The sequence below is a fragment of the Megascapheus bottae genome, chromosome 10, assembly GCF_031878675.1.
Source record: "Megascapheus bottae isolate mThoBot1 chromosome 10, mThoBot2.hap1, whole genome shotgun sequence".
In the NCBI taxonomy this organism is placed as follows: Eukaryota; Metazoa; Chordata; class Mammalia; order Rodentia; family Geomyidae; genus Megascapheus; species Megascapheus bottae.
Window position 1 is genome coordinate 13,291,363 of NC_143518.1, and position 20,074 is coordinate 13,311,436.

General features: G+C 34.2%; 1 pseudogene; it reads right to left on the reverse strand.

Annotated features, from left to right (window-relative positions):
- Positions 1-737: 737 nt before the first annotated feature.
- Positions 738-20,074, reverse strand: part of LOC150057614 (dnaJ homolog subfamily C member 21-like) — a 79,832-nt pseudogene continuing 60,495 nt past the window's right edge.

Genomic DNA, 20,074 nt, shown 5'->3' on the forward strand with positions numbered 1-20,074 from the left:
GGGCCTGAGCACTGTCCTTGGACTTTCTCAAGGCTAGAACTCTACCTCTTGAGCCTCAGCACCACTTCTGGCTTTTTATCTATGTATGTGGTACCAAGGAATCGAACCCGGGTCTTCATGCATGTTAGGCAAGCACTTTAACCACTAGGCCAAACTCCTGGCCCCATGCAAAGTATTTCTATGTCTGTCTTTAAAAATTTATCTAAGAGCCTGGTGCTAGTGGCTCATGTGTGTAAACTAACAACTCAGGAGGCTGAGATCTGAGGATCGTGATTCAAAGCCACCCAAGACACTTAAGTCCACAAGACTCTTACGTCCAGTTAACCACCAAAAAACTGGAAGTGATGCTGTGGCTCAAGTGGTAGAGTGATAGCCTTGAGAGCTCATAGACAGCACCCAGGCCCAGAGTTCAAGCCCCACAACTGACAAAAAATTTGCCTGAAGCGCTCTATTAAGCTTGTAACCTATGCTTACAGCCTATGTGCACATTTTATCCATGTATAGCATCAGTTGAACATGTCATATACCAAATTTTTTTGTGTTAAAATAATTTAATTCTCCCTGTACATTTAAGTTCATGAGAAGACACATATTTTACAATATTTACCTGTTTTGAGACACTCAAGTCAATTCAGATGGCAAAAGTAGAATTCAATCACTAGTGAAATGTTTTAAATATATATATTAAACCAAAAAATGTTTTTTACAAGATAAAAAAATAATCTTCCACAATGCGATAAATTGAAATTTTTAACTCTTTAGATGATTTCAGTTCAGTTTTTGGTTTCAAAATTAGAGACAATTAAAAAAAATGCGCTGACAAAATTTCTATCTGGTTTTACGTTTTTCTTTCTTGCTTCGACAACCTGTTATACTGTTTAAAGATGATGATGATGATGTAGGTGCTCTTGCATGACCTGTAGCCTTTAGATGGTCAAAAAGCTTATTCCGGAATGGAAATTCACTATGGCAGGCTTTACAGCTGATAGGAACATCACTCACTGTTTGTGGTTCAGATGGTATTTTGATGGACTTTTTCATATCTTTGGTTTTCTTTCCTTTGAGTTTAGGAACACTTTTAGCTTCACGTGTTAAATCGACACAGGGTTCAATGATCTCTGTTGCAGTGACATTTTCTTGGGGGGGCTACCTTGCACTTCTTTGGCACTATCTCCATTTAAATTAGTATCTTCTGGGTCAACCTTTATTGCCTCTTCCATTCCATTTTCATTGTGATTATCATCATAATTCTGTACTGGTTTATGTTTCTTATTCTTCTGTTTTTTTAGAAAGCTTTTGTTTTGGTGCATTATCCATTTCTTCCTCAGAAGTGGCATTCAACAGATTTTCATCCACTTGAGGTTTTGAAAAAATTTCTTCCTCTTCCTCCAATTGCTGTTTTAACAAGGCAACCATTTCCCGATGCTTCTTTGATTTTTCATGGTTCTTCATCGCCTTTTCTATCTTGAAAGACTTGTCACATACTGGGCAGTAAAGATCATCATAAAACTCAGCCTCCTCAGCTTCATCGCTGTCTTTTCCATCCTGTGTGTCTTTGGTTTCCTGCTGCTCCACTTCATTTTCATCTGTTCCATCTCCAAACTCCTTTTCATACCGTGCTTCCATCTCCTGGAGCTCCTTCTCCAAATTGGCCATGCTCATCCAGCTCCGCTCTCGGTACTGCTCTGCGAGTTTGGCCTGCTTCAGCTTCTGCTACCGCCTCATCTCCTCAGCCTTCCTGGCCTTCTCTGCATTCTGCTCTTCCACCAGCTTCTGTTGGTCTTGCACTCTTTTGTCTCTTTTACGAATGAAAGCTACCAGCTGACGCACAAGCTCCTTCTTCTCTTTTCTTGCTTTGTCTCGAATCTTTTTGTTTTCTTTCTCTATAGCTCTTTTTTCCCAACGGTTTGAAGCTTGCCCTGTATCATATTCTTCCTTCCACGCAAAATTCTTTTGAGTGCAGACATTCTGCCAATAAGCGTAGAACGGATGGACCACCATATCATAGTCTCTCTGAGAGTATCCAAAACTTGGAAAATCTTCAACATTCTCCTCTAACACAGATTCTAGTTCTTCCTTTGCAATCATTTCAAAAACATTTTGATATACTGCATAAAAACCCTTTTTATCATCTCCATAACCAGAATATCAACTAATGGTGAAACAGTGAAGCAAATCTAAGCTGTCATCTTGATATTCTCCATCAAGCCCTCCTTTAAGTAAGGCCTCTCTGTGATTATAATACCATGCTCTTTCCTGAGGATCACTCAACACGTCATATGCCGCTTGGATTAATTTAAATTGTTCAGCAGCTTCTTCAGCATTATCCAGATTTTTATCTGCGTGCCATTTCAGGGCCAGTTTCCCATAGGCCTTTTTTTTTTTTTTTTTTTTTTGCCAGTCCTGGGCTTGAGCTCAGGGCCTAAGCACTGTCCTTGGACTTTCTCAAGGCTAGAGCTCTACACCACTTGAGCCTCAGCACCACTTCCGGCTTTTTTCTATGTATGTGGTACCGAGGAATCGAACCCGGGTCTTCATGCATGCTAGGCAAGCACTTTAACCACTAGGCCAAACTCCCAGTCCCTCCCCTAGGCCTTTTTGAGCTCCTCCTTGCTGGCGTCGCGCCGCACCCCCAGCGCCTTGTAGTGACACTTCATAGCCGGGCCTGGCGAGAAACTGAGGCCAGGGCCCCGTGCGCGATTGGGGCCGAGACCCTGGCCCGGGCGGCGGCGGTGCTGCCTGTCTTCTCCTATATACCAAATTTTTACCCACAAAAAAAATATACAGTTAATCAGATTGTACTTGTCTTGGTAACTATATTCATCATTTAAAACTCCAGAAAAATTAGGTTTGTCAAAGATTCTTTTTTTTTCCCTTCCACTTCAGTGACCTGCTAACATTGCTATTTTCCTTCATATAATTTAATAGGGAACATTAATTATCCATTAGCTGGTCCTTTAGCTTAAAGTTATTTGCTTGAGTCTACAAATAAGACAGCTGTGGCTTGAAGTTGTTAGCACTGGGATTCTATTAGGATATAGCATTTATCTTGGCCCTTCATATTAATTCAGTTAATTGCATTTGATTTTTATTATTATATTTAATAAAAAGAAAAAAATAGTTGCATGTAGGGCCAGCCTTATGCCACACAGTTAAACTAGTTAATACAGATCTTCAATAATCTATCCATTGGGTTTCTCTGATATTGAGGGGTAATACTGCAAGATTTTTATTATGTGAAATGATAAATTAGAAAATTGGATTTTCAAGCATGATAGCAAATGAATAACTAGCGTTCTTGGAACAACAGCATCTCTCATAAGATAATCACATGGTGCATTTGTACATTAGAACATGAATACATCATGATTTAAAGGAAGTAAATACAACAATAATATGATTCTTGAGAAAACCTGCAATATACAGTCAATGAAGTGCAGCAGAATCAATCAATGGTTGCAAGCATATGTTAGCAATCATGAAGACAATATGACAACAAGTCATTAAAAATATAGCTTCAAAAAATCATGAGTAGCCATTTTAAGTAACTATTTAAACGTAATTTCATGCTGCCATAAAATACATTAGGAGCAGTGGCTGAAAACATTGCAGAATTAGGAACAGTGGAAAAAATTCAGTGCACATGGATTTATAGTTCCAGAAACTTCTACCTTGCCCCATATCTTACCTGAAATTACTGCAAAAAATGAGGATGGCACATATATATATATATATATATATATATATATATATATATACACACTACCTAACAGTGAGGTTCCAGGATTAGAGAACCAGCATGAGGGATGGCCTATTGTTTGTCCTCTAAGGCTGAGATGAAGCCCAATCGATGTCACCTCCTAAAAGATCCTCACATGGCCTATGAAAAGCCTTTTAATTCTATTCATATGGGCTCTCCCTTCATTACCTAATACTTTTTCACTGTTCTCTCTTCAATCAGCAAAGCATTAGGGATGAGGTTTTGATATATGTATTTTGAGAAAACCAGAATTCAAACCATAGCTATCAAGAGAGTACGAAATTCTTCTTTGAAGACTGAATTAATTATAGAAGAGAGAGGATAAAGGAAGAATCATAAAACATGCTTATGTAAATACAGTGTCTTCAAATATAATATTCTCTGTATAATCTTGAATGAGAAAATACATATATATGTATATATATATAACATCATATAAAACTGGAGATCTCAAATTTACCACTGGAAAAGGAAACAAAAATCCAACAAATAAAATACCTAACATGATAATTCAGAAGGATATGCTCACCATCCTGTAATTCTTAAAAGCTTGAGGTAAAACATTTCATTTAAAATATCTTTTGATCAGATTTGTTTCCAGGTACCTGGAGGAAGCAATCGCAAATCCTCTTTGGAGAATGACTTCTTTCATTCCACAACGCACTTCACAGATAAGTGCAGAAATCAGGTTTCACATCTGAAGAGAAAACACAAGCAAATAAATGGCAAAGAGACAACTGATCATAGAACTAGAAGTGTGGAGCAATGAGGGAAAGTATTAGGAAAGGATATAGATAAACATTGAACTCAATGATTGAATTTTAATGTTCTGTATAATACTATAGTATCTAGAATACTCTAAAATATAGAAAGAATGCTTCTTTTATGAAAGTTAGTAAAGGACATATAGCAATGTTCTGCTGCTAAACCAACAGCAGTGATGGGATACATGGCGATATTCAAGTGAACCACAATAAAACATACCATTACACATGAACAAAATACTTAGGCTGGTATGTGAACGCTTCCAGTCAATATACTAGGGATATTTAGAGAAGGGGATTGAAATCAGAATGTAGGGTAGGCTACATAAGTACAATAGCATTTAAGTAATATACTCAGCACTTTTGTTTTAGTTTTTATTTCTTTCAGTCATAAATCTAGGTATTTTGCTTGGGAATAACCGTGGACTTCAGTCTTCAACATTCCTTGAATCACAGGTTTGAACCACTGTGCTGAAATATTCATTAAAATGTGGCCTAGATGGTGTATTGTTTGGTGTGGTCTTGAGCTGTTTTTCTCCTGATATCTGGGCACTACCAAAAGCCATGCAAGTATCTGCAAGAATTATCTTTCCAATAGAAATATGTATACAATATTTTTTGAAATGTTGTTTTGTATGGTACTCTTATACACGTTGAAATTGCCACAAGAATCAATGAATGCCATAGGGGACATTTTTGCAACGCCCATTTTAACAAATACTTAGGACCACTGATGATACCCTAAGACAGAAAACCTTTTCTGAGGGATGGCATGAGGAGAAACACATTGACTTATCTGAAAGCAGTAGTGGGAGTGGTGTGATCCAGAAATTTTCCAGTTTGAAATTTATTTATTTCCCAAGATATTCTATGTCATTCAAATGAATGAATCTATGTGATATCTTACTACACAAAGAAATTACTGAAGTGCCCTTTGATGTTTTCCACATTTCTGTCTTGAATATATTTTTTTCCTATTGGTGAAATCAACATACAATGTTAGGTAAAATCTCAGAGTATTGTATTAGCAAGATTAACTAAATCCACTTGAATCTTAATTTAATATTTGAACTACACTGCACTTAGTACAAGCCTGTAATGGTATGTTACATTTAGTTGGTTAAATATGTTGATTTTTGAAACATTTGACAGTTTCCTAAAGATAATGATATTTCTATTATTTAATAATGTACTGAAGAGTAATCCACAAAGTGTTGTACTTGCTGTCCTACTATTTATGGCATTTATTCATCACTGGTCATATTTTTCAATTTATAATATTCAGTATTTGTTTAAGTTTTTATGTATTTTGTATTCATGTATTATTGTATTTTTATGTGTTCTGTTCCCATTTAATGTGACAGATATGAGTGTTCTACTCCTGCTAAAATTTTGCTTTCATTTATCTTTTGTTTTAATTTTATATTCTCATACTTTCAACTAAGTTATACTTCAGACTAGATATTTCCATTTTACAGTAAATATTTTGAAAGGCTCTGTTTATAGGATTCACAGTAATCACTGGCTTTCAGTTCTAGATGTATGTAATCAAGTTTCTGGAGTCAATCTCTTAGAGAGCTTTCTGTGTGAAAAATGGTCTATAACAGTACATCCAAATGGGCTTCCTAGCCTCATAAGAAAATCACAAAATTGTTTTGTTTCAGTTTTGAGAATATTTCCTTATGATTCACAGGTAAACAAACCACTCTTCCTTTCTCTCATGAAAAGTGGTTGCTGAAGATGTGGGAGGGGAATCTTTTCCACTTTTATTCTTTTCACTGGAGATTATTTCTTGTTGTTTTATATTGAGGGAAATGCATAGTTTCTATGACTAATATACCTCTTGGTCTTAAGAGGGTTTTCATTATTCATATGCAGTAGCAATAGAATTTAGTCACATTTTGCTATGTAACTTTTGGTAAGAGGATTTGAAGTTTCATTGAATTGACATTTCTTTCCAAATTATATAAAAAGATGTTATATATGATTATAATTCATAATTATAATTACTATTCCTAATTTCATTATAAAATTTGCATTGAAATAGGAATTCTATCACTGATTTAAAAATCTGCTTAAATTATTTTAAAAAAAAACATATTTAGGGGCCGGGAGTTTGGCCTAGTGGTTAAAGTGCCTGCCTATCATGCACGAAGACCTGGTTTCGATTCCTTGGTACCACATACATAGAAAAAAGCCGGAAGTGGTGCTGTGGCTCAAATGGTAGAACTCTAGCCTTGAGAAAGTCCAAGGACAGTGCTCAGGCCCTGAGCTCAAGCCCAGGACTGGCAAAAAAAAACAAACAAACAAACAAAAAAACATATTTACTTTCTGGGAGCTGTGGCTCACTCCTGTCATCCTAACTACTCAGGAGACTGAGATCTGAGGATCACATTTCAAAGTCAGCACAGGCACAGAAAGTCCATGAGACTCTTATCTCAATTAATCACCAGAAAATCAGAAGTAGTACTATGGCTCAAGGGGTAGGGTGGTAGCCTTGAGCTGAAGAGGTCAGGGGCAACATCCAAGCCCAGAGTTCAAGTCCCATAGCCGACAAAAAAAAGCATATGTACGTTTGAGTTTGAAAATTATGGTGTACCAAATAATAAAATATAATAAATCAAAGTTAATCTAGTAAAATGATATGTTTAATTTATTAAATATATATTATTAAATGTATATTATTAAAATATAATATAGGGGAAAGAAAATTTCATAAGATAAACATATAGCAGCAAAAAATCTAGCATCTTGTACTTTATTAAAGCATATTTTAAAACATTAATTATTCATTTTTCAGTGTATTAGTAAATTTAATAAAACTTCTGTTACCAATAACTTTTTTATATTTTAATACATTATGTTCAATAAGATAATGACCTAAATAACAGATATTTGGAGCTATATATCCCAATTTCATTTGTAAAATATGACAGGACAAAAAGTATGGGATTCTGTTAGTTTAATTGAAGTGACCAATCTATTTAGAAATAGATTTTTAGAAATATATTGATATGCACTATGATAGCTCCACTTCTGCTATTTGTGTGGTTAGCTGGAGATAAGCATCTCCCAGCAACATTTTTGTTCAGGTTGACTTTGAACTACAGTCCTCAGAGCTTAGCCTCCTGTGTAGTGAGGATTAACCCAAGAGCCACAGATTTCTGGCTCTTATTTCTAAATTTATATATGTTATATTCCACGTGATTTTCCAATCATGAACTTCAAAATTTAATGTTGATTCAGGATATTTTATGTCACAGTTATAAAGGCATTTATGTTTTTGTTTAGCATTTCTCAGGACAAATGTGGGAAGACAAATCAAATCATTACTGTCATGCATGCTTCTACTATTTTCAAAATTTTATGAGGTAAATGAATAAAATCATTGGTAATCATTCTACACTGGTTAATGAATTTATAGGTAGTTATCCATACATTTATGGTTTATTCAGTGAAGAGTTTCTAGTTATTTATGGTGGTTGAAACTTTTGTAAAACATAGAGATACAAGATTCAATTAAGGGCCAGGAGTTTGGCCTAGTGGTTAAAGTGCTTGCCTAGCATGCAAGAAGACCCGCGTTCGATTCCTCGGTACCACATACATAGAAAAAAGCCAGAAGTGGTGCTGAGGCTCAAGTGGCAGAGCTCTAGCCTTGAGAAAGTCCAAGGACAGTGCTCAGGCCCTGAGCTCAAGCCCAGGACTGGCAAAAAAAAAAAAAAAAGATTCAATTAAGTAGATTATTGGCAGTCAAGTTTTACACAGTGTGTTGTGAAAAACAGTAGAATTCTTTTGAGTATAGCCTAACATTCATCACTAATTAATCTGCACAGAAACAATATTATGAAGGTATAAAATATACAGAGTGGTTTTCCCTAAAAAAGTTTTGTAATTGTAATAATAAACTTCAAATGTAATCTTTTTTTATATTGCTTACTAGCATGTCTTTATTTCATCTTGGTAAGACTGAATGATACCGATCTATATACATTGTATTTATAATCAGATTTGTTGAAATGCAAATTCTTTGTACAACTACTTAAAGATAATAAAAATATAATTTTAAAGACTGGTTTTAATCTGAGTCATACCTATAATCATGAGATATACATAAATTTTGTATAACATCCAGAACATTAAATATCACTGTCCTATGAAATACTTAATCTTGAAATGCAAAAATATTTTGATTCATAGCAATTCATTTAGGTACTTACATTTTTAAAATATATTAGAGATACTTCATCACAACAGAATCTTCATCTCAATAGAAATGAAATGTCAATAAATTCAACAAGGCATATTATCAGGTAATTTTTGTTGGTACTATTGAAAGAGTAACGTTGAGTGCCTTTCATATTGTACAGAGTATATTTTTCTAATTATAAACAGATATATTGTTTAATTCTGAAATTCTATATTTAGGAAGAATTAACTTTTCAAATGAAAAGTGATACTGAGTTGACATTTTTTTTAAAATACCAAGACACATATATTCCTGGCATGGGCCAGTTTTAGCAGATTTTCCCAATATGTAGACTACACTCAGACCACCACAGCTGTTTATCTTGCTGAAGACACTCACTCATCTTTCTCTCCTCTTCTCTTGCACTAAGCTACTTCCTATCCTGTTTGGATATAGCAGGAATATTACTAGATTACTGTGTTAATTTACAAAGTGACCATATTCTTGCAACCTTTATTAATGTAAAAGAATTATAGAAAGGAACCCTGCCAAATAAAAGGGTAGGATTAATTGAATTTCAATCAGGACTTTGAAGAATACTTAATAGCATTAGACATTTCATGGTCTAATAGTTCATTATAAAGAGAAGATAAACTTCACTAATTGTTTTCTTCAGCAGCACATACCATGAAATTACAACCATTGAGATAAAACTATCATTGCTCCTATCAAAATATGATGAATTATTTATGAACTATTCTATATAATTTTATTTTACTGAGATTTGAACTCATGTTCTCATGCTTGGTAGGAACTCTACCTAGATAGGCCCTGAAGCTTTTTCTGTTTTCTCATAGAGTCTAACATTCATGATGCATTAGTCCTCAGATCCTCTTTCTGATGACTTTCTTATTACTGAAATTACAGACATTTCTCACCAAAACTGGTTTCCTGATTGAGCTGAGATCTTAACAAGGTTTTCTCTGAAATAGCTTAGGACACAAATCCTCATAATCCTCTGCCTTCTGAGTAGCTACAATGGCAGCGATAAGCCATATAGGTCAGCTTATATTTTGAATTCTAAACATAACAATCCTAAAATTTTAGTCATGCTCAGAATAATATTTCTGTAATGGAAAAATTGCATACACAATGGTGGTCCAATAATATTGTATCATCTAGGGATAAGATGGCCATTTAGTTTGTGTAACTACACTTTGAAAAATGTGTATACTGAAGAAATAGCAAACACATTGCTGTGAGTACATTTGCAAAGTTGAAGAATAAGAGACCATATGATTCTATGACTCAATACATAACTCACCTCTAAAAATGCATTATGTTGATCATTTTTTCATGTGGTTCTGTGCCTTTCTTCCACGTGTATCTTCTCTTTTCACTACTGTGCCTTAGCTGTCTCATAGTAACAAACCACATAGAAAATTCCCATTAGGCTGAGTATATTTCTACCTTTTTGGCCCTCATTTAATCAACTGTCAAAGGAAAAGAAATCATGCAAAAAACCATAAAATTTGCACTTTTGCTTCAGAGAACACCAGATAATTATATAAGAATGATTTTAATAAAAAATTATCAAACTTGAGTCTAGTAGAGCTGAAGAAAGTCTCATAGACCACTTGTAAAGTAGCTTTAGACAGAAGCACCTCAGTGAAAGGTAGGCACACATCAATATGGATTTTTCTTTTTCTTTTTCTGATGAATATTGTCAAAGAGTAATAATGAAAAATGGTTAGCTGTTGTAAGAAACAAAGAAAATAGAAAACTTATACCTCCTCTTTAACTGAACTTTATAATGTAGAGAGTGAACATCTACTAATCATTATGTGCAAATTAGGCTACCTTATTTTTAATTTAGAAAGTCAGAATTTATACTTGAGGGGATGAATGGGATTGAGAGATACGGGAGAATATGATAGAATGGATAATGTACTCATAAGTTGATGTGCTGAGCTAAAATTCCCTTGTTCAATTATTTAAAGATAATAACAATGAAAAAAGAATCATATCTAATAAAAATATAAAATTGTTTTGAATCAGAGTCTTTTTTCACTATTTTCCACTCTCTGCATCACTCTCTCCATCTTGGTCTTTGTTTCTCTCCTCTCCCCTCTCTCTTTTCTGCAACCTTTCCTACAAAATATTAGGTGCAGTATTCCAATACCAACACAAACATTATTGCTCATCTTTCTGGGAAGATCTTAAAAGTAGCATGAAAGGAATTGGCCCATCTCAAGAAAGACAGAGCACAGTGGAGTTGAGTAAGTGTTGCTAGGGGAATAGACAGTATCACAGGAAGAAAGCATGGAAATAAAGGGAATTCACTGAGAGGCCTCTGAGAAAAAAACAAGACATCAGAGAAAAGCAAACAGCACAACAGAAAGAAAACATACCTCAACACATAAAAAAGGAATGGCACAGATAAGAAAAACAACTGAAAGAGGCTGTAAGCCTTGTTACAGGCATTATTAAAGGTCAAAAGAGAATGAATGTTAAACTCTAAGAAACTGCGAAATAAAAGAATATAGAAGGACAGAAAATAAGATTGACTAGAGACTGAGAAATCTTCTCTGTGTTAAATTTTGTGTCATCTGCAGCTACAAAATTTATCCTGGGGGGAAAAGAGGGAAGGTAGCCAAACCATGACATAGGTAAGTATGTACAAACTATACATTAAGCATTTTCTATGTTACATATTAATATGACATAACTGTACTTGAGTGAACATTACCTAAAAATAAATCTTTATTAAAAATCAAATGCTGAACTGTTTACCATAGCAAAGATATGGAACAAACCCAGATGCCCCTCAGTTGATGAGTGGATCAACAAGATGTGGTATTTATACACAATGAAATTCTATGCTGCAGTCAGAAAGAATGACATCGCCCTATTTGTATGGAAATGGAAAGACTTAGAAAAAATCATATTAAGTGAAGTAAGCCAGACTCAAAGGAACATAGGCCCAATAGTCTCCCTCATTTGCATTAATCAGTAGAAACCTTGGGCTCTCCTAGCAGAGATTTACAATAGAACAAAATCTAGACCAAATAGTATGACACTAAATGTAAGGACCTCCAAGATAAGGAAACAAAAGCCATAAAATGAGTGACTGTTGTCCTTAATATACTATGTTATCTCTCATCTCTTTTGCTGTCCCTTGGTTATCTCATATTGTTGCAATATTTCATCTTGTTATCTGATATATTTTAAATGTGCTTAATTGGTTATTTGAAATTGGATAGGGAAGGGGGGAAATCAAGATAAGCGGGGGGAGGGTGGGACGGAAATGGGGACCATATCATGAGAAAGGGTATCAATGTTTGTGAAGTTATGCACCTTCTATCTGGTGAATATAATGTATCCCTTCTATTAATCACAATAAAAATTATTTAAAAAAGAAAAAATAAAATACTGACTAAAAGAGAGCAGTTGATTAGATATTTTGGTTCCTTGAATATCTTTGAAAAATATACTGGAAGATAGTAAGTTTTCCCAGAGGAAAGAAACACTTGAAACAAGCACATCTATTGTGTTGACATGGATCAATAGCTAGATATATATAGAGATGATAGATAGATAGATAGATAGATAGATAGATAGATAGATAGATAGATAGACAGACAGACAGACAGACAGACAGGGAGTATTATCTGGGCTTCCTGGTTTTCTTGCTCTTGGCTACCATGTTAACCATGACTTTAGTCCAAAGTTTTGCAAGTTATTTTAGAGTATGGCAGAATTTATTTTTCTCAGACTTTCAGCCTAGGCTGGCCTCAAAATGTTATTTGCCAGCCCTCACTTCCTGAGTAGCTACAATCATTTGTATGAGCCATCATACCTAGGTATAATTAGAATTTTAAGAAGTTATTTACATTTTTCAGTAAACTAAATTTTAACCTTATAATCAGTAGTCCTTATAGAACTTGAATTTGAATTTATTTTTGGCTTATCAACTTGTGAGTAAGTTAAGCCATTCATCAATTTCTACAATTTATTTTCATGATAGAAAATTTCCAGCTCAAAGTAGATATGTAGTTTTTACAGAGCAGACATTGATTTAATAAGAAATTGGAGAGTTATGTCAATCAAGATTTTAATTCACCAAGATCCTACACAATTTCCTTCAATTTTTAAAGTCACACGTGTCAAGTTGAGGGTCATGCATTCTGCTTGCCATCAATAAAATGACTATCGGGGAATTTTCTGTAGATTACCAGAAAATGTCATTTTCTGACATCTCTTCTTAATACTATCATGTAATTTAAACATTTCAGAAGTCATTTCAAACTCACTAAAAGTATATTGTATTCTCCAAATGTATGTGTAAAATAACGTTACTATGTGTATTACAATTTTTAGTGATTTATTTGTCTGTTTTGGTGAAGAACATCCCAAAATTATATTTTCTTTCAACTAGTGAGCTTTAAGTATATTTGGGTTTTATTATATATTACTTATTGAATCAATGTTTCCAGGATAAAAATGGTTTATGGTATTGATCAAGATACAAATATTTGGCAGGAAACAGCTTAGTGATAGTGTGCTTGCCTAACAAATTCTTGCCTAACATGCACGAAGCCCTGGGTTTGATTTCTCAGTACCATATACACAGAAAAAGCCAGAAGTGGCAGAGCACTAGCCTTGAGCAAAAAATGTCAAGGACAGTACCTAAGCCTTGAGTTCAAGCCCCAGGACTGGCAAAAAAATATGTATATACATATATATATATGTATATATATACAAATAATGATCATTCAAATTGGCAATACAGCCTTACTTGAGACATTTTCTAGTTAAATATGTATGTTACAGACTGTTTGCATATTAGTAGACATATGAATATATTAGTATATAAATTAGTATACTAGAATATATATTAATTTTAAAAATGAATTAAAATTCAATATTTCTATTTAGTATTAAGCAACATGCACCTCTTTTTTTTCTTTAAGCAATCTGTTGTGTTCTTTCCTATTATGTTCTTCAGCTTTCAGACATTAAATTTAAAATTTCAGATTTAATGAAAGGACAGACTTCAAAGTTTACACACATGTAATTATACTTTTATCTTGAATTCTATAAATCTTGTCCATTTATATTCTGCTCACCAACACTAATGAACAGCACAAATGCAAGACCAGGATTGTGAAATAGTGGTCGAGTGTTTGCTTGGATGCATGTATTCCTGGATTCTAATTCTCAAATATATATAGAAAAGTTGGATGTGATGCTGGAGCTCAAGTGGTAGAGTACTAGCCTTAAGAAAAGCCAGGGATGGTGCTCAGGCCCTGAGTTAAAGGCCTAGAACTGAAAAAAAATATGTTATACCCAACCATGTGTCTGTCATCCATTTATCTTTATGGTAATCTATCAACCATTCATCTTTTATAACATCATTTAGCTATATTTCTAAACCAGCTTCTTCCCTTTTTTCTCCATCTATACCAATCTGTGTAGTTATTCATATTTCTTGATATTATGAACAATTATACTTGTTATAAGAGACATTATTTTCATTTAAGAAAGGTATAAATTTAAAAGGCAGCAGAAATAACCAAAAATAGTTTGCATTCTAGATCCAGAAAGCCATAGTTTCTCTGACACAAAAAAAGTCAAAGCAGAATCAAAAGCCCTTCCCTGCCCGCAAAAAGAAGGGGCAAGGTACAAGCCCAAGAAAATAATCACCAGCAAAAGGATACATGCAAAAGGAGGAATGAGGCAAACAGGAAGGCAGAGGAATGAAAAGGAGAAGGTGGAGGGTATGCAGTCAAGAATTCAATTTATCTTCTACAAATTTTTTTTAAAAAAAGGAAAAGATAGGAGTGGGTTGGAAGGAGTGGGTGAGAAAGTAGAAAGTGGTGATACTTATCAGAATGCATTTTATTCATAAAAATTGCTTTATTGAATGGCAATTCAATGATAATACTACTTAACGACAATAAAAGTGAAAAGAGGGCCTGGAGTGTGGCCTAATGGTAGAGTGCTCACCTAGCATGCATGAAGTCATGGGTTCTATCATGTACACAGAAAGAGCTGGAAATGGTGCTATGGCTTAAGTGATAGATCACCAGCTTAGGGTAAAATTTTGCCCCAGGACTGGCAAAATTAAATAAATAAATAAAAATATGAAGGAAAGGAATGAATACGAGACTATATTATACTCTCTAGGATATGGAAAAAAGAGCTTTATCTTGTGTGATTGTTATTCTTAATGTACTATATTATTTCTCTTCTCTTTTTTGCCCTTTGGTTAAATTCATATTGTTACTGTATCTGCCTCTGTTACTTGGTGTATTGTATATATGTTTGTTTATTTGAAAAAAGGAAGGGAAGGGGAAAACAAGATGATTGGGAGGGGTTGGGGAAAGAAAATGGGAAAAAAAAAAACATGAGAAGGGATATCAATGTGTGGGAAGTAATACACCTGACAAATATAACTGTAACCCCTCTATACATTACCCTAACAACAAAAAATAAAATTAAACAAGAGTACATTATACTATAGAAAGCTATATTACCTGTAGCTTACAATATGTTCTTTAATGAATAAATCATAATAAAAATGTTTTAAAAATAAAAACACTCGTGACATAAAGTTTCTCATTGTTTTCTTGAATTCGTTTTTGCAGTTTACAAATGGAGCTAATACAAAGAGTGGGCTATCATTTGAACATTATTTTTGTCTCTCAAGACTTTATCCTAGAAACTTAGCCCCCAGGAATGAGGGGTGGTAATGTTGTATGTGTGCTTTTAAGGAGTTTCCTGGGATATTCAGGCAATTCCCAGGATTCCCTTGTGAAGGGTTAGAAAGCTTATGGGCAAATATCACCATGTTTTTGATTAGGCCACTGCACATTTCACTGGGCAGGGTGATATAACACAGTGCTATATCATATATAAGATATGCATATGTTATATAGACAGAATCTTCACTGCTAAGCTGATGGTAATTGCTAGTATTTGTAATTTCCAGTTGAAGCCCATCAATAGCTATACTATAAAAAAATAACTTAAGTCACTATAAACACATTAGTTAGAAAGTAAGTTTTGTGGGCTCTCTTCAACAATATATTTTGTCTCTTAATTCTCTTGTTTACAATTGTTCAGTCTGGCTAAAGAAGTTAGCTTTTTGAATGAGAAAAGTATTTTATCTCTTCTGTGAGTGATGTGGGAAGCATTTCTACTTATTGGTGGAATTCTATTTAATAAGTTGAATAATTATAATAACTATGAGAGACATGTTTTAAAAAATCCACCTCAGTGTAAAGGAGTATGAATAAATTCTACCAAGTAGAGACTATCTAATCATGAAAGAAGTAAGAAATACCATTATATATGAAATTAGAAACAGCAACCGAATACTTGAAAAATTAGCTATAAATTGCAAAAGTAGTGCTGTGGGAGGAGGGTGTTGTGGAGGGTTGGAGAGGAAGAAAATTTCCTTCTATTGTCAATTTAGTTTTCATATAACATCATTCATGAAATAAATTATTTCATAAGCATCTAATTTGTCCTATTTTATGGATTTTTTCATTCATTTTCTCCTTAATATATAGCTACAGAAAGCTATTTTCTCTGAAAGAATTCTTAAAACATATAGTTTTGATCCCCACAAAAGGCCTCCGTATTTGACTACAAGTTAACCCCAAATTAAAGAAATATAACATCACAGCCAGGGGAAGTGGCTCATGCTTGTAATCCTAGCTACTCAGGAGGCTGAGATCTGAGGATCAAGGTTCAAAGCCTAGTCCAAGCACAAATGGACCTAAGACTTATCTCCAATTAACCTCTAGAAAATGGGAAGTGGATCTAAGAGCTCAGGGACACAATGCCCAGGACCAGGGGTAGGGTAGTAGCCTTGAGCTGTATAGCTCAGGCAGAGCACCCAGGCCTAGTTCAAGCCCATAACTCACACACAAAAAAGCAACATTATAGAAAATTATATAGCAATTTCTTTTATTGAAGAAGTAGAGCACTTTTCTCTTACATCTCAGCAATGAGTTTTCATAGCTGGTTGTCTATGGCTCACACCTGTAATTCTAGCTACTCTGGAGTCTGAGATCTGAAGATTGCTTTTCAAAGCCAGCCTAGCACTAAAGTCTCAGTGAGATGAGACTCTTATCTCAAACTGACGGCCAGAAAACCTGACATGGCATTGTGGCTCAAGTGGTAGAGCTCTAGCCATGAGCTGAAGAGCTCAGGAACAGTGGCCAAGCCCAAAATTCAAACTCCATGACCGACAAAAAAAAGAAATTGAGATTTCTTATTTTTCACGTTCTAAATTTCCTACTTCTCAATAATCTCCATTTTCTGTAGAATAAATTTAAATTCAACAGACTTCTAACCCTTATATACCCAGTTTCTCACATATTAAACTATTTTTGCTTGAATATTTTAACATAGCTTTTTTTATTGTGCACACCTCACATTAGTATATATTTATAGCTAAGCATAAGGCAGTGGTAGTAATTACCACTCATTCCCAGACATGTCTGAACTTTAAAGTAGCTACTGTCTTAATGATTTTAACCTTAACCAATTCTTGATAAAGGGTTGAGATAATTTGACTATTTGAATGAAAATGATCCTGAAGAATTCATGTCAGTTTAATGCTTTTCCCCAAAGATAGAAATCCTATGTTGTGTAATATTGGGTGTTTACAAGCCCAAACATGCCATTTATCCTGTTTCACTGGAGTTATGAAGACCTAAAAATACATATATACATTTGCAGACACACACACACACACACATACACACACACACACACATTTAGATTTTCTATGAAGCTAGAAATCTACACTTGAGAGAAAAAAGAATGCTACAAAGCTATGGCTATTTAAATCAGAGCAGCTGGTTAGGCCCAGGAGAAAGTGCTAATCTTTATACTCAGCCTCTGGTTAAATTGCAATGTGAAACAGATTTATTTGGAATGTCTTAAATTCTAAAGTTGGGCAACCTTTGTTAAACTCTGGAGAGGACAATATTTTATTTTGAGCCTAACAAATTAAAGATCAACCTGGGCCATCTGGGTCTGTAATAAGAACAAATAGCAAAATCATAGTTAGCAAATATCATAGCTTGGTGTAAGGGATGTTGCAAACATAGCTGTTCATAGAGGCTGCAATTTACAGACATTTTTCTATTTCCTGTGGTAATACATTAATTTATTCTTTGGCTATTTATTCTAGATAATTTTCCTCCTACTTTATCTGTACATTTCTATGGTGTACATAATAGGGTAGAGTTTAATATGTTCAGTAATTTTCTGCAATGTTCAGTTGCACAAATTCAAATTGCTATGAATTTTCTGTGTATATTTTTCAGTGTAAGATTTATTTCCCAAATGAAAGCTATTTGAGTGTCTAGCAAATTTATTAATGCTACCTTATTCATCAATACCATTAAGTATTAAATTAGCATGAAAGATATTTTTAAACAAATGATCATATGTATGAGATAACATGAACTGCATGAAGGAATTATAGCAACAGAGCTTCTTTTTTTTTTTAGATTTGCATTCTGCTGCAGAATTGAGCAGTCTATCTATCTATCTATCTACCCATCTACATTGTACCAATATTGAGAGTATTAGCCAGTGATTCTTTGCTTTTTACCCTGAGGCTTTTCCCATTTGATCCATAACTTTAAAGATAAAAATGTGACCAAGAAAGCAATTTGAGAATGGTACATTGATAATGAAAAATTTGTAACAGATGTAATATTATCTTCTGCCTCAGTGCTTTTCAACTAGGATGTGTACACCAACTTTTCTGGAAATTTTGGAGATATTATTTAAATTACTCTAATAAACCTACTTATTATCACACAGAAAGTGGTTTCTTGAAGTCTTTAAAATCCTGCAATGTGAGAAGCAGTGAAATGTCCAAAAATGAAGAATAGCCTCAATAAAAGTCCTGGTGTTACCCATCTAAAAAATAAAAAAAAAAATAACTCCCTCTCTGATAAAAAGTCTTCACATAAACAGCTATCACATTAATAAGTGGGCTAAAGAATTAAAAGGAGACTTCTTTAGAGAAGAAATAAGAATAGCCAATAGACACAGGAAGAAATAATCTGTCTGCATGGCCATAAAAGAAATGCAAATCAAAATAACTTTGAGATTCCACATCATCCCAGTTAGAATAGCCATTACCAAGAAAAGAAATAATAGTAGATGGGGATGAGGATGTGGCCAGAAGGGAAAACTAATGCACTGTTGGTGGTAATGTAAACTCATTTAACCACTCTGGAAAGTATGAGGTTTCTCAAAAGCCTAAACATAGAACACCCCTAGGACGCAACAATCCTATTCCTGAGCTTTTTCCCAAATGATCAGAAATAAGGCAATTGAATCTTAAGCACTGAATCTTGGTAATTGTCAAGAAGTAACTAGATTGAAACAAACTGAATTGTGGGTGCTTCCATGAATGTGTGTGTGTATGTGCATGTGTGTGTGTGTGTATGTTTGAATTGAGATTTCTTTAATGGACAGGACTGGTGCTTATCATCAAACTCAACAATCAAACCAAATAATTGATTTTGTGGCTGTGAACACCCAATTCATCTTTTTTTTTTTTTTTTTTTTTTTTTTTTTTTTTTTTTGTCTATCGTGGGACTTGAAATCTGAGCCTGGGCCCTGTCCCTGATCTCTTCAGCTCAAGGCTACCATCCTTCCCTTGAGCCATAGCTCCACTTGCAGTTTTCTGGTGATTAATTGGAGATAAGAGTCTCACAGACTTTAGTGCCTGGGCTGGCTTTGAACTGCAATCCTCAGATATCAGCCTCCTGGGTAGCTAGGATTACAAAGTACTCATAAAAAATGTTGTACTTTGGGAAGTGGTGCTGTGGCTCAAGGAGTAGGGTGGTAGCTTTCAGCTGAAGAGCTCAGGGTTACTACCCAGGCCCAGAGTTCAAGCCCCATGACCCACCAAAAACCCCCAAACAACAAAAAATGTTGTACTGCATTGTTATGTAAATGCTCCAAATTGTGTAATTTATAAAATTTGTATCTACATTAAATTGGAAGGCATATTATTTTCTTGTTATAAAATTTCATGGATGCTGAACATTTTCTCATATGCTTTTCTGCCATTTTCATCTCTTCTTTTGATTAGTCTCTCTTTAGTTCCCTTGCCCATTTAGTGATTGGTTTGTTGGGTTTGGGGGGGATTAGTTTCTTTAGTTCCCTGTAGATACTGGATATTATGTTCTAAAAACTAAGTGCCAGTGATTATATAGAGAGATTCCCTTTTTGAATACTTATTTCTTAAACACATCATTTGAAATATGATGTAAAAATAAATGTTAATAAATTCTTTAAAAAAATTTCAGAGTACTGAAA